Source organism: Elaeis guineensis, chromosome 13 (assembly GCF_000442705.2).
Source record: "Elaeis guineensis isolate ETL-2024a chromosome 13, EG11, whole genome shotgun sequence".
NCBI lineage: Eukaryota > Viridiplantae > Streptophyta > Magnoliopsida > Arecales > Arecaceae > Elaeis > Elaeis guineensis.
In genome coordinates this window covers 66,978,667-66,992,824 of record NC_026005.2, presented here as the reverse complement: position 1 = coordinate 66,992,824, position 14,158 = coordinate 66,978,667, and positions in this window count along the sequence as shown.

Sequence of the window (14,158 nt, the reverse complement as noted above, 5' to 3'; positions counted from 1 at the left end):
CAACATCATGATCATATCACTCCACCCGATCAATACAAAAAAAAGGAGGGTTGAAAATCTTACCTTTGATGGATGGCGGATGATGGGCGGTGCGGTCGACAGACGGCGGTGGTGGAAAGGACCTCACCGACGGGAAGAAATGGAGGGGAGAGGGAGAGAGCTCAAGGAGAGGGAGAAAGATCAGGGAAAGGAGGGGGGAAGAAATAAGGATTTCACGTATTTCCATACGAAGAGATGTCGATTTGATGTTGATTGAAAGTAGAACTATTAACAACATAATTTTTCATCACTAAAATTTTAAAAAAATTCTTCGATAAAAATTTTTTCATAAAAAATATTTACGATGAAAAAAATTTTCATAGTTAATAAAGTTATTAGCGACAGAAAAATATTTTCATCGCTAATATTTCCAACTAATTTTCTTAATTTTTTTGCTAAAAAATATTTACGATGAAAATTAATATTTTATCATTATTTATCTTATTAGCAACAGAAAAAAATTTTTCGCTAATAATTTTCATCAAAAAAAATAATTTACAATGAAAAAATTTTCATCAATAAAATTATTAGTAATAAAAAATAAAATTTTATCATTAATAATTCTCCCAAAGAAATAAAAAATTCCCCATTAAAAAATTTTTCCTTCTTAAAAAAATTTGAAAAAAATTATTTGCATAAAAATTAAATTTTAGTCATTAATAATCTTATTATCATTATAAATATAGTTTTCATCGAAAATAATTTTTGCAAAAAAATTCTCAATAATAGTTTCATAAAAAATTAATTTTAGATTTTTCTCACTAAAAAGCTTTTCTATCCAAAAAATTTAACAACAAAAATGGACATCAAAAAAATATTCAGGATGAAAAATAAAATATTACTAAAAAAATTTATATAAATTATTAATTTATATTTTTTTAAAAAAATTATGTACATAAAAAATTATGTACATAAAAAAATTACGTAATTATGTATCGTCAGATGAGAATCATTTTTTGGTGATATATTGCAGATGTTAACTAACAATCAAACATAATTTATAATTAAAAAATCTAACTAATTAGATTTATTTTTTGATGGCAACATTGTCATGAGTTGATCAAAATATTTGAATGGATATCCGAACTCAAATTTAATCTGTGAACAGCTAAGATCCTTGAGATCGACATGAAAAGAGCATAGTAGAAAGGATAATATCTGCTCAAGAATATGTCAATTTCAGGATAAATCTTGAATTGGATAGTAATATAAGAGTTTAGCTAGTTAGAGAGTATCTGCGATAAACAATTTTCTCATACCAAGACCATGAACGCACTTTTGAAAAATAATAATGAAGGACCTAACAAAGATCTTCCACATACTTTTCGACCTATATAAATACAGAAAGAGCATTAAATAATAATAACAGAAATGACAGAATGGTTATAATAAACTAAACAAATAATTTATAATTTTTATATTTTTTCTCATTTTTTTTGAAGGATATATTGATACTGTAAATTAAAATCTATAGATTATTATTCTCTCAGGCTTCCGTTTCACTGATCTATAGAAAGAAAGCAAAATTCTCTCCAAAACAAGAGGAAAGAGGGAACCATTTAAACTCAAATTTAAAGATATGGTCTAAGCCTTAAGAGTAAACTTACCTTATCATGCAACTATATGAATAACCTTTTTGTGGATTATGTTTTAGCATATAAAAATCCTGTATCATCTCCTTTCTATATTTTTGGACAGATATAAGGCCTTTCTACTTTGTGACCTCCGTTAATCTAAAGAACCAACAACCTATACAAAATTGAGCAATGAGACAGATTCAGAAAAACTTAGAGATGAAAAGTATTGTCGCAAATAATGATCAATTTTTAATTTTTTTTCATCATAAATAATAGACTATTTTCATCATAAATAATCTATAATTTTTATGATAAAAAATTATTTTTTATCGTAAATAATCTGTAATTTTAAATTTTTAAAATTTTTTATTTTTTTCATATATTTGTGATGAAAATTTTTTATCATAAATAATTAGTATTTGCTATAGAAATAGCTTTTTGTTGCAAATACTCCATTATATACAATGTATTATTTTCATCACAAATAATCTTTAATTTTTAAATTTTTTATTTTTTAAATATTAGCAATGAAAATATTATATCATAAATAATATAATATTTATGATAAAAAATTTATTTCCATCATAAATAATAATTATCTATGATGTATTATTTTCATTACAAATAAAATTTAATTTTTTAATTTTAAAAAAAATATTTTCATATATTAGTGACAAAAATATTACATCATAAATAATTATTATTTATGATGAAAATTTATTTTTGATCATAAATATGTAATTATTTACAACATATTATTTTTATCATAAATAATGTATAATTTTTGAATTCTTAAATTTTTTATTTTTTTTCATATATTAAAGATGAAAATATTATGTCATAAATAATTTAGTATTTATGATAAAAAAATATTTTTTTATCATAAATATTTATTATTTATGATATAATATTTTCATTAAAAATAACCTATAATTTTTGATTTTTTTATTTTTTTATTTTTTTCAAATATTAACGATGAAAACTTTACATCATAAATAATTTAGTATTTCCAAAAAAAAGTATCTTTTCATCAAAAATATTAAATTATTTATGATGTAATATTTTTATCATCAATAATCTATAATTTTTGAATTTTTAAAATTTTTTATTTTTTCAAATATTAGTTATGAAAATTTTTTATTGTAAATAATAGAGTATTTGTGATAGAAATTGAGTTTCATCATAAATACCTAATTATTTATGATGTAATATTTTAATCATAAATAATCTATAATTTTTAAATTTTTAAAATTTTTTATTTATTTCTAAAATATTAGCGATAAATATTTTCATTAGAAATAATATTATTTCTGTTGCCCAGCTATGCAACCCAAGAGGGAGGTGAATTGGGTTTCTAAAAATTTAAAATTAACTTACAACTATGAGGATTATTTAACAATGAGCAGGATAAATATGAAGAGTAAAATTTATGCAAGGTATAGAAGTTGAATGCAAGAATGCAAGAAGATAAAAAATTTAAAAGGAGAGCAAGTAAGCACAATACAAATAAAAAGATTTATAGTGGTTCGGTGTCAACCTTGCACCTACATCCACTCCCAAGCTCCTACTTGGGAATTCAAATTCACTAAACCGTATTCAACCCGAATATAACGTCGGAACCTCCGACCCTAGCTGTTCCAAGCTAGAATACTTATTTTTCGGATATAAACCAACTCAATAAATCCGATTCAAGGTTTGGATCAATCTTTCTACGTTTTGGAATCCTTCCAAAACAAACTATCAACTCAAAAATAGAGTATAGCAGTTAATTACACAAAAATACAGACGTAGCTCCTTTAATGAGCGAATAAACTTTAAATACACTTTACACAATAAGAAGAAAGCTCTACTGATTTTTCTTAAGGTGGTTGAAGACTTGAATGAGCTCTTGAGGGGTTGGTGAACTTGAAATAAAAGCTTCTTTAACTTCAAGAGGGCTCTTCTCTTAGGGCTGAATTGAATGCTTGAAGAACCTTATCAAAACCTTATTGATTCCCTCATTTAAGTCTCTTTTATAACTTCAAATGATGGTGGAGAGTAATCTGAGCTGAAATAGAGCCGTTGGAGCACATTAAATGGGCATTAAATGCAGCTAAAACGAGCTGAAAACTAGTCGTTGCGGAGTTTTTCCGTCACAGGGGTCGACTCATAGGGTCAACTCATGCACATGAGTCAACTCATGGGGTCACTTCTGTGGTACAGAACAGAAACTGACTGTTCTGTAATTTTAGCCTACACTGTAGCAGAGATCGATCGACTCATAGGGTCGACTCATAGGGTCGACTCATATGGTGTGCCAGCCAAGAAAATTCAGCATACCGTTCAGCCCCTTTTGACATGAGTCGATTCATGGGGTCGATTCAAATATATAAACATAATTTTCTTTCAAAATACATATCCAGAAGTATTGAAATTGCCTCCAATAGATTACAAATCTTCTGTTCTTGCTCTTGAGGCTTCCGAATCAGAACTTGATAAAATTATGATTTTGCCCCTGAAATATAATAAATCTTTTTTCAAGCCAAAATCATTAGTAACCCCCTCAAATGCTTTATAATCATCAAAATCAATTCAAGGAGCAATATTCTCCCCTTTTTGATGATGACAAAATACTTGAGCAAAAGTATATATAAAGCATTGAACATGAATTTCAAATTTATGAAGATGCATCACTTAAATATCATAGCTAAGTATTTGAATGAAATACATCATAAGTAGTTTGAAGATCAATTTGAAATTTACTTATAAGTTCATTTGCTTTGAAAAATTAGATTAAGAATTGCTGACGATTTTGGTTCTTTGTGCTTAACAATTTTGCTTATTATTCATTTCTTTATTACTTATTGCTCATTTCGATTTTGATTATTCTCTACTCTCCCTTTTTGACAGCATCAATTAAGATTCTCTACTCTCCCTTTTTAAGGATCTTAAAAGGACATATTTTCTCTACTCCCCTTTTTTGATATTATATTTTATTTCTTTACTCTCCCTCATTACAGCAAACATAAAGGATATAACAATTTGTTCATCTAGAAGATATTGCTATTCATAGTATTTCACAGGACAAATATGAGTTATTTTTCATGTCTCATAATTAAAACAATTCAATTTGATCTCAATCATAAACATTCATTGAAAGTCAAAGCATATATATATATATATTCAACAAGTGACTGAATACATAGGTGTCCTAATACATATGAGTTAACTCAAAATACAAAAGTCATTGATAGAAACTATCCAAGAGTTAATTAGCCAACAAATATAGGGCCCATAAGATAGATCCTAAACATAAAAGACAAACTAATCTAGATCTAATAGATGTCATGGCTAGGGAGATCAGAATCTGAAGAGTCAGAAATATGATGAGGAGATGTAGGATCAAATCCACGGGCACGACCTCGACCATGTCTGCCTCGGGCACAGGTAGAGGTACCAGCACAAGTAGAGGGGTGAGAGGATCCTGGAGCCTGGGAAGCTATGGACTGTGCTATAAGAGAAAGTCTGATGGTGTCCAAAAGATCCAAGGCTCTCGAAACAGACTGCATCAGGAACTGAACTGAGTAGAAGCATTCTCACTGGAGCCCTAATCTCTCTCCTCAAGAAGTCAAAGCCACTCTCTAAAACTCTCGAAGTCTAGCCGCCTCTACAGTTAGGTCTGAGACCTCTGTGATGTCCTCATGTGGCTGGAGATGGGTTAAAGCTAATACTTGCCCCTGCAAATCTAGTACTCTGCCTGTCAATCTTAAAATATATCCTCAAATTGCTCAATACGTATCGACTGAGCAGTAAGCATCTGAAAAATAGTAGAAATATGAGGGATCAGAGTCTGGTCGAGTCATCCTGAGATGTCAACCTCTGAGCAAAGATTGAAGTGGCAAACTGCTGAGACAAAATGGAGGCAACACACTGGGACATCATCTCAATCTGATCATCTGCTAGTCTGAACTCTGAAGGATTTACCCTGCTCTCCGATGTGGAACTGAAGCATGCCTCCTTACAGACTCTGAAGGGCCAGCCTCGTGATCAGATATGAACTGAATATCTAGAGATGCTCTATGATCACGAAGAGGTGAAGACGATCCCTCCTCCTCTGCTCTCTCCTCAACATCCTTTATCCAACCGTCATCAGTCTTAGAAAAACTCATACGATGCAGTGTGTAGCGGTTGATGGTGTCAGAATGAGATAATCTAGCAACTGTCTTCCCCTCAAAACTGACTTCGAACCTCCTAAAAATCAGGACGAGTGCCATACCAAAAGACAAGTGAGCCTTGGACCTGTTCAGGATCTCCCTCATGGCCTCAAACATCAATGCAGAAAGGTTCAGGGGGGTCTGCGTGATCACATAGTACATAATACAATGTCCTACCAGATAGAAGATCGTGTCTACCACTCCTAGGGACAAACAGTTTGGTTACCAAGTGATGTAACAACCTCATCTCAACAGAAAAAATTTTTGCTTCTAATTTATTTAGACTTCTAGTATATGTTCTCCCTAAGATAATATTAATTCCTTCTTCTTTAATTGGGAGTTCCATATTGGTATAGCCTTCACAAGGCAAATACAGTTGTTGGTGCAAAAATTCACTTGCACCGGAGAAGCTGGAGTCGAGGGAGTCGCGGTCGCCACCAGGACCTGCAAAGGAAGTCTAAATCGGAGGTGGGGTTGCTCCGGCAAGACCCTCCGACGCTCAAGTCAGTTCTCTGTCTCAACAAGAATGGAGTGCTCGAACGAAGAATTTAGCAGAGTTTTGAGGTAAAAAATGAGAGCTTATAGAATAACGTATCTGAGGTATCCCTTATATAGGCGGTGGGCTCAACAGACTGATAGTGACGTTCATAACCGTCTCGTAGTGGGCTGCCCACCGTCAGGAGAAATTTACTGCGAGGAGTAGTGGAGTAGACCCGTGGCCCCCACTGCAGCGCGCCACGTGGAGTCTGCTGCAGAGAGTGGAGCGGCGTCCGTTGTCGCGACTTGCCAGGGATGGAAGAATCGTACAGCATCCATTACAGGAGGTGGAGCAGGATCGTGAGCATCATAGCGGCCTGCCCGAGAATAATGGAGCAGTGCGAGATCCACCGCAGGAAGCGGAGCAGAGTCGTGGCCGTCATAACGGTCTGTCAAGGGATGATGGGGCTGCGCAGAATCCATCGCGGGAAGTGGAGCAGGATCACGGTGGTTGCTGGGTTGCGCCAGCAAGTACAGGTTCGTCGGCTGAAGTTCGACAGTGGTCGGAACTGGTGACGGAGCCTGGCTCCCGTAGGAGCCCGGGGGAGCCCTTCTTGTGGTTGAGTAAGTGGACGGAGCTCGGCTCCCGCAGGAGTCCTGGCGGAGTCCTCCTTGATGTCGGGGTCATGGGTGGAGCCCGGCTCCCATAGGAGTCCGGGCGGAGTTGTTCTGTAGTCGATGTCGGCGACGGAGCCCGGCTCCCGTAGGAGTCCGGGCGGAGTTGTCCTGCAATCAAAGTCAGGTGCGGAGTCCGGCTCCCGTAGGAGTCCGGACGAAGCTTACCGGTAGTTGAGGCAGGCGACGGAGCCCGGCTCCCGTAGGAGTCCGGGCGGAGTTGTTCTGTAGTCGATGTTGGCGACGGAGCCCGGCTCCCGTAGGAGTCCGAGCGGAGTCCTCCTGTAGTCGATGTTGGCGACGGAGCCCGGCTCCCGTAGGAGTCCGGGCAGAGTTGTCCTGCAATCAAAGTCAGGTGCGGAGTCCGGATGAAGCTACCAGTAGTTGAGGCAGGCGACGGAGCCAGCTGTAGGAGTCGGGGGAGGTTCTGTAGTCTGTGGGAGTGGGCGGAGCTCGGCGAGGAGTCCTGGGGAGTCCCGATGCGGGGTCATGGGAGAGGCTCCGTGGAGTCCGGCAGAGTTGTTCTGTGGTCGATGTCGGCGACGGAGCCCGGCTCCCGTAGGAGTCCGGGCGGAGTTGTCCTGCAATCAAATCAGGTGCGGAGTCCGGCTGGGTCCGGCGGTAGGAGGCAGCGACGGAGCCGGCTCCGTAGGAGTCCGGGGAGTTGTCTGAGTCGATGGCGACGGAGCCCAGCTCCCGTAGGAGTCCGGGCGGAGTCCTCCTGTAGTCGATGTTGGCGACGGAGCCCAGCTCCCGTAGGAGTTCGAGCGGAGTTGTCCTGCAATCAAAGTCAGGTGCGGAGTCCGGCTCCCGTAGGAGTCCGGATGAAGCTTACCGGTAGTTGAGGCAGGCGACGGAGCCCGGCTCCCGTAGGAGTCCGGGCGGAGTTGTTCTGTAGTCGATGTTGGCGACGGAGCCCGGCTCCCGTAGGAGTCCGGGCGGAGTCCTCCTGTAGTCGATGTTGGCGATGGAGCCCGGCTCCCGTAGGAGTCTGAGCGGAGTTGTCCTGCAATCAAAGTCAGGTGCGGAGTCTGGCTCCCGTAGGAGTCCGGGCGGAGTTGGCCTCTTGCTGAGAACTTCGGCTGAGGGTATTTTATACCCAACACCAGTCCCCTACTTTCGAGTTTGAATTTCGAATGAAGGAAGTACAGAGAGACTGGCACAGCCGAAGTTGTCCCCTCGAATCCTGCGCACGACCGCCTCCAGATATTTTGGCATTAAATGCGCGCATGCTGGAGTCTTTTCGAATCGGGGTGATACGAAGGGACTCTTCGAAATTCCCACAGGTACACTGGCCCAGGTATGGTGCAATAATAGTTTGCCAACCGTCAGCCGCTTTCAGCCGCCTGTCATGGTGAGTGGGACACGTGTCGAGCGCGGGCTGGTCTGGGGGGATTTGCGATCATTATAGCGTCGGATCTCAGGGTCTACTTAAACCCGCGCTCCCACTTTTGGGGCCCTTACCCTGCCTCAAAATTTTAACAGTGTCTGCCTTCCCTTCGAGAGCCCTGTTCAGTTGATATCTTCTCGAGCCGTAGGCGCCCTCCAAATCGTCCCTGTCTTCGTCCTCTGGTCCCTCAGAGTGATCTAGGTTAGTTCCAGCACCTTCATCTTTCTTCCCGCCGCTTAGGGACCTCTTTTTTGCCATTATTTTTTGGTGTTCCCCCAGTCAGTTTTCTGTGATCCCTCGCCCCTCATCCTGTCCGTCTTCACCGGATCTTTAGAGCCCTCATTCAAAGTCACTCGGAATGTCATCCGGCTCTTCCGCTCCTTGCAGTTCCGGAGTTCTTCCGCCTCGAACCCCCAGGTCCCTTGCTCTGTAGACGAACCTGCGTCTGGGGCTGGGCTCCGCCTGGTTTTTGCACCGGACGCCATTCCATGTTCTCTGACTCCGGAGGAACTCCTTCTGATAAGGGTTCAGTATGGGGTTCCTCCGAAGTACGACCTGGAGTTGCCTAGCCCTTCTGACCGGGCTAGCACTCCTCCACCCGATCGTTTTTGCCTGTACCAGGAGGCGTTCCGTGCCGGGCTCCGACTTCCGCTTCCATCCTTTGTTGTCGCCCTCTTCCGCTTCTTAGACATCTTCTTGGCTTCTGTGGCCCCAAATTCTTTTAGGTTTTTGATAGGATTTCTCTCCCTTTGTCACGTAGTCGAGGTCCAACCGTCCCTCTCCCTGTTTAGGTACTTTTACACTTTCAAGCGCCATCCTTCGGTGAAGGACTGATGGTACTTCTCCCTCCAGTTTGGCAAGAAGGGGTTGCTGAAAGGTGCCCCTTCTTCAATCCATAATTGGAAGGGAAAATACCTCTTCGTCCACTGCTCGACTCTGAGGCTGGCCTGCCCCCTTGGGGCTCTCCGAGGGACTCTATCCGCCGGGCGCCCAGCCTGGGGGAGGATGACCTCCAGGCTGCCGGAAGCTTCTTGCCTACTCCGCTCCTTCCCTTCCCAATCTTTTGAGGGAGCAATTTCTGTTCAACATCGGCCTGAGCCCCCAGGATCTCGCGAGTATTCATCTTTTCCTTTATCTTCTCTTTTCATTCCTTTCTTCTTTTTCTTTCCCTTTTTACCTCTTCTTCTTTCTCTCTCTTTTTCCCTTCTGTTTCTTTCTTTCTTTCTTCCCCTTTTTTTTTTCGATCTTTGACTCTTGATTGATTGGTTTGCTTCTTTTTCTTCTTTCTTTTTCTCTCCTTTTTTTTTTTTTTTTTTTTTAAGGAATGGACGTCGAAGCAGCGCGGATGCTTGCTAGGGGCCTCAGGGCCCACAAGAGAAAGGGCGTCGCGACCTCGGATCGGCGAAGAGGGCCAGGGCGGAGGAGTCGAGCTTGGCCGCACCCGCCCAGGCGGCCCCAGCGATTGACATTCCCTCGGATGCCGAGGCAATGGCTCCCCGGGCCTCCTCGAGGAGTCCGCCGACTGGGGCCCCTGCTTCGGGGTCCGCCCCACGGAGGCGCCCGTGGCCGAGAGGGGGAAGAGGAAGAAATCGGTGGCCCCAGGGTGAGTAGCCACCGAACTATCACCGACGAGTCCCTATGCTCCGAAGAGGGGCCAGAGAATCCCTTCAATGACAGGGATTTGATCAGGCGGTTGATTGACGGCTGTATTTTGCCCGACGTCGTCGAGAGGATCGACCGCGTCGATCCTGAGCAGCGGGCCTGGGACTCTTTGGGGTCGTTCCTTGAGGTAAGCAAATCTTTATTCACCTGGCCGTTCGCCTTTGTTCTAATCCCCCAGCCGCCCTTGCAGATTGGGCACCAGCTCCTCGCCAATATCGAGGCGGTGAACCGTGCGAGGAGGGACATCCTCGAGGTGGAGGAGAGCTGTCGGCTGAGGTTGCTCGCCTCCAAGCAAAGACGGCCGAAGTAGCCGCCCTCCAAGAGGCCCTGGAAAGAGAGAAACAAGCCCGGAGGAGGAGAGGCAGACCTTGGAGGAATCGACGAGAAGGGCGGAGGCCGAGGTCGCCAATTTGATTGAGCAGACTCCAGTCCTGGTCTCGGAGGCCAGGGCTCTTGCGGTGGAGGAGTTCAAGGCCTCCGCGAGATGAGGGACCTGAAGGTCCAATTCGCCAGGAGGCGTTCATCAAGGGGTTTGAGCTCTGCCAAGAGAAGGTGGCCTAAAATTTTCGGAGCTCGACCTCAGCTTCCTAGGCGAGGAGTCCGAAGATGAGGCCGGTCCCTCGCCAGCCGCTACTGCTGTTGCAGCTCCATTGCCGGGGACGCCGAGTTCTCCAACCCCCGCCCCCGAGGTCTGAGACCTCCGACCTTGTATTTTTATTTCATCATAATTTTTCTTTTCTTTTTTGTCTTCAAGAATCATCCAATCAATAAAGCTAAATTTCTTTCGCGGATGGCCTCTCCTCCTTCCCCTTCTTCTCTCTGCTTTTTTCCTGCGATGAGTCATGTTTTAACGCTTTCGCCTTCCGATGGCAGTGTCCTGGGAAGCACTTCCCCTTCCCTTGGGGATCCCGCTGAAATCGATGATCCAGCGGCTGAAGAAGGAGGTCCTTCAGTTGACAAAGAAGTCGAAGAAGATGGAAAGCGAGCTTCGCAGATTGAGAGAAGGTCATTCTGAAGCCACCCACTTTCGAATCTCCACGTGAAGGGGATCATGGAGTATAGCCGAAGGAAGGCGGATTTCACGAAGGAGCTCGAGGAATGCAAGAAGAGGCCAGCGACCGCATTTGGCTCAGGCCGCAAGATCAGCGCCCTCAAGGTGGATTTGTCGGCCGCGATGAGGAAGATCGGCCATTTGGAAGGAAGTTCACCCGGCTCTCGGCCCGGGCCGACGGCGACCAACAGTGGTCGAAGAAGGTCTCCGACCTTCAGCGGTAGCTTCAGGACGCGAGGTGAGCCACGACGTGCATCGGCCAGCTGGCGCAGGAGGTGGAGGAATATAAAGGGAGGCTTAGGGCGGCGACCGACGAAGTCGTCCGTCTCCAGAGGCAGCTGGCCAGCAGGGCTCAGCATACTTCCGCCCAGGATTCTGATGAGCTCCAGTCCTAAGAGAACCGTTGAAGGGATTTCAGTCGCCCTCGGAGAAAAGACAGCCGAGCTGCAACAACTGAAGATTCAACTGGCATACGAGCAGCGGGCCGTCGCGGATGCGGAGCGGAATCCGAGGTCTTGAGGAAGAGGCGTCGAGAGACGGAGGCCGAGAGTTAGCGACTTCGTCGGCGCTCCAGGACGCGCTGCAGAAAAGGGAAGAGCTAGAAGAAGAAATTGAGAATCTAAGGCAGTCCTGGTTGAGGGGTGGAGCAGATAATTCTAGGTCGGAGGGAGCAGAGCCTCCTTAGAGCTCTTTTCGTCCTTCTGTCTTTTCCTGTATTTACTTCTCTTTTTGTCGTTTTGTTTTTCTTTCCTTGGCCTTCCGAGCTTTGTAGCGTGTATTTCGAAAATGGAATGAAAAGAGTGTTTTGTGTTACCTCGTCCGCGCGTTGTACTAAATTGTCGTTTGCCGAACTTTTCTTGTCGCTCGACTTGTCTGATGTAGACATCATTGGGAGGCCCCAGTCGTCGATGCGTTAGCTTGCCTTTCTCGTCGTGCATGGCCGCAAGCCCGAGCTTGGCCGTCCGGACTCCGCATTACCTTGGAGATGTCGCTATCTTCCTAACCTGTGTCGGGAGTCTTTTTAGAGGTCGGGGGTGTTTGGTAGGAACTCTCCGTCTCCGTCGGGATGAAGTCCTTCAGGTCTTTGGTGCGGTTCGTCCTTCATCTGTTTCGTCGTATTTCATCACCCTTCCTTTTTAATTTTTCTCTTCTCCGAGTGAGGACCCTCCCCTCGCTTTTTACGAGGTTGCATAGGAGCGAGGAGGTGCTGCTGAGGGGCTTTTTCTTTCCCCCGATCTTATTGGGCGGCCGGGTATCGCCATCATCAGGACGAGGTTCTTCTCCCGTTCCCGCGGGGCACGTAAGGGCCATTGCCAGGGCGAGCGGAGCCTCCCTCGCTGCAGAAGTCGTGGGTGGAGCCCGGCTCCCGTAGGAGTCTGGAGGGAGTCTTCCTTGGCGTCGTGGACGGAGCCCGACTCCCGTAAGAGTCCGGATGAAGTATTCCTTGGCATCGTGGACGGAGCCCGGCTCCCGTAGGAGTCCGGGTGGAGTATTTCTTGACGTCATGGATGGAGCCCGGCTCCCGTAGGAGTCGGATGGAGTATTCCTTGGCATCGTGGATGGAGCCCAGCTCCCGTAGGAGTCCGGGCCTTCTACTTTGCTAAGCCAAGCGAGGTTCTCCTCCCGTTCCCGACTTGGTTGTGGGGGCGCGTTAGAGCACTGTAAGGCCTCTCCCCCCATCCGGTCTAAAAGAACCGGGCCTTTGACTTTGCTCATGTCAGGACGAGTTCTCCTCCTGTTCCTGATATGGCTGTGGGGGCACATTAGGGCACTGTAAGGCCTCTCCCCCCATCCGGTCTAAAAGAACCAGGCCTTTGACTTTGCTCATGTCAGGACGAGGTTCTCCTCCTGTTCCTGACATGGCTGTGGGGCCACATTAGGGTGCTGTAAGGCCTCTCCCCCCATCCGGTCTAAAAGAACCGGCCTTTGACTTTGCTCATGTCAGGATGAGGTTCTCCTCCTGTTCCTGACATGGCCGTGGGGGCACATTAGGGCGCTGTAAGGCCCCTCCCTCCATCCGATCTAAAAGAACCGGCCTTTGACTTTGCTCATGTCAGGACGAGGTTCTCCTCCTGTTCCTGACATGGCTGTGGGGGCACATTAGGGCGTTGTAAGGCCTCTCCCCAATCCGATTTTGAGATAGTCGGACTTTCATTTTAGGTATGTTAGGATGGGGTTCTCCCCCCACTCCTAACATAATTTTGTTTCAGGCATTTGGAGGGGTCATATCCAGTCGTGACAAATCCATGCCAGATGGGAAGAGTATGTCGAGCAGAAAAAATTTAAATTCAAGGTGAAATCGTAAGTGATACATTTACAGATTTTCTGAGTCCCACAGTTGCGGGAGGTCTGCTCCTCCTTGAGGCCCTCCGGTGATGGAGTCGATGGTCCCGATGGGGGGCTGGTCCCCGGTTGCTCCTCCCTTCTTGGCGGTTCAGGCTGCGGAAGGGCCCTTGGCCGATCTCCTCTACCCTCAGGCCTGCGTCGGATGAACCTGTCGAGTCGACCTCGCCGAATGAGCTCCTCGATCTCGTCCCGGAGCTGGATGCATTCCTCTGTGTCGTGGCCATGGTCGCGGTGGTAGAGGCAGAACTTGTTGGGGTTGCACTTCTCGGGGTGTGTGCGCATCCTCTCTGGCCTAGGGAGCTGCTCCCTGACCTCCATCAATACCTGGGCCTTCGAGGCATTGAGGGGGCGTAGTTGCGGAATCTCCCTGGTGGGAAACCCCGCCGAACCCCACGATCCGGACTTCTCTGCCTGCGCACCCGGGGTGGAGTATGGGCGCGCTTGTGCCCAGGAGGGGATCGAGAATGCGGCCGGGCTTCCCTTGGCCTTTTTTCAATTGCGGGCTTACTCGAGCCTCCCGCTTGCCACTCCCTCGCTGTCTCTTCATCCTTCATTTTGAAGGCTTCTTCCGTTCGGGCGTATCCTTCAGTCCGAGCTAGAAAATCAGCAAAATCCCTGGGGTACTTCTTCTCCAGGGAGAACAAAAGGTCATTTTTCTGAAGGCCACCCTTCAGGGCGGCCATTGCAACTGACTGGTCCAAGTTCCGGACCTCCAACGCCGCGATGTTGAAACGGTTGATGTAGGCCC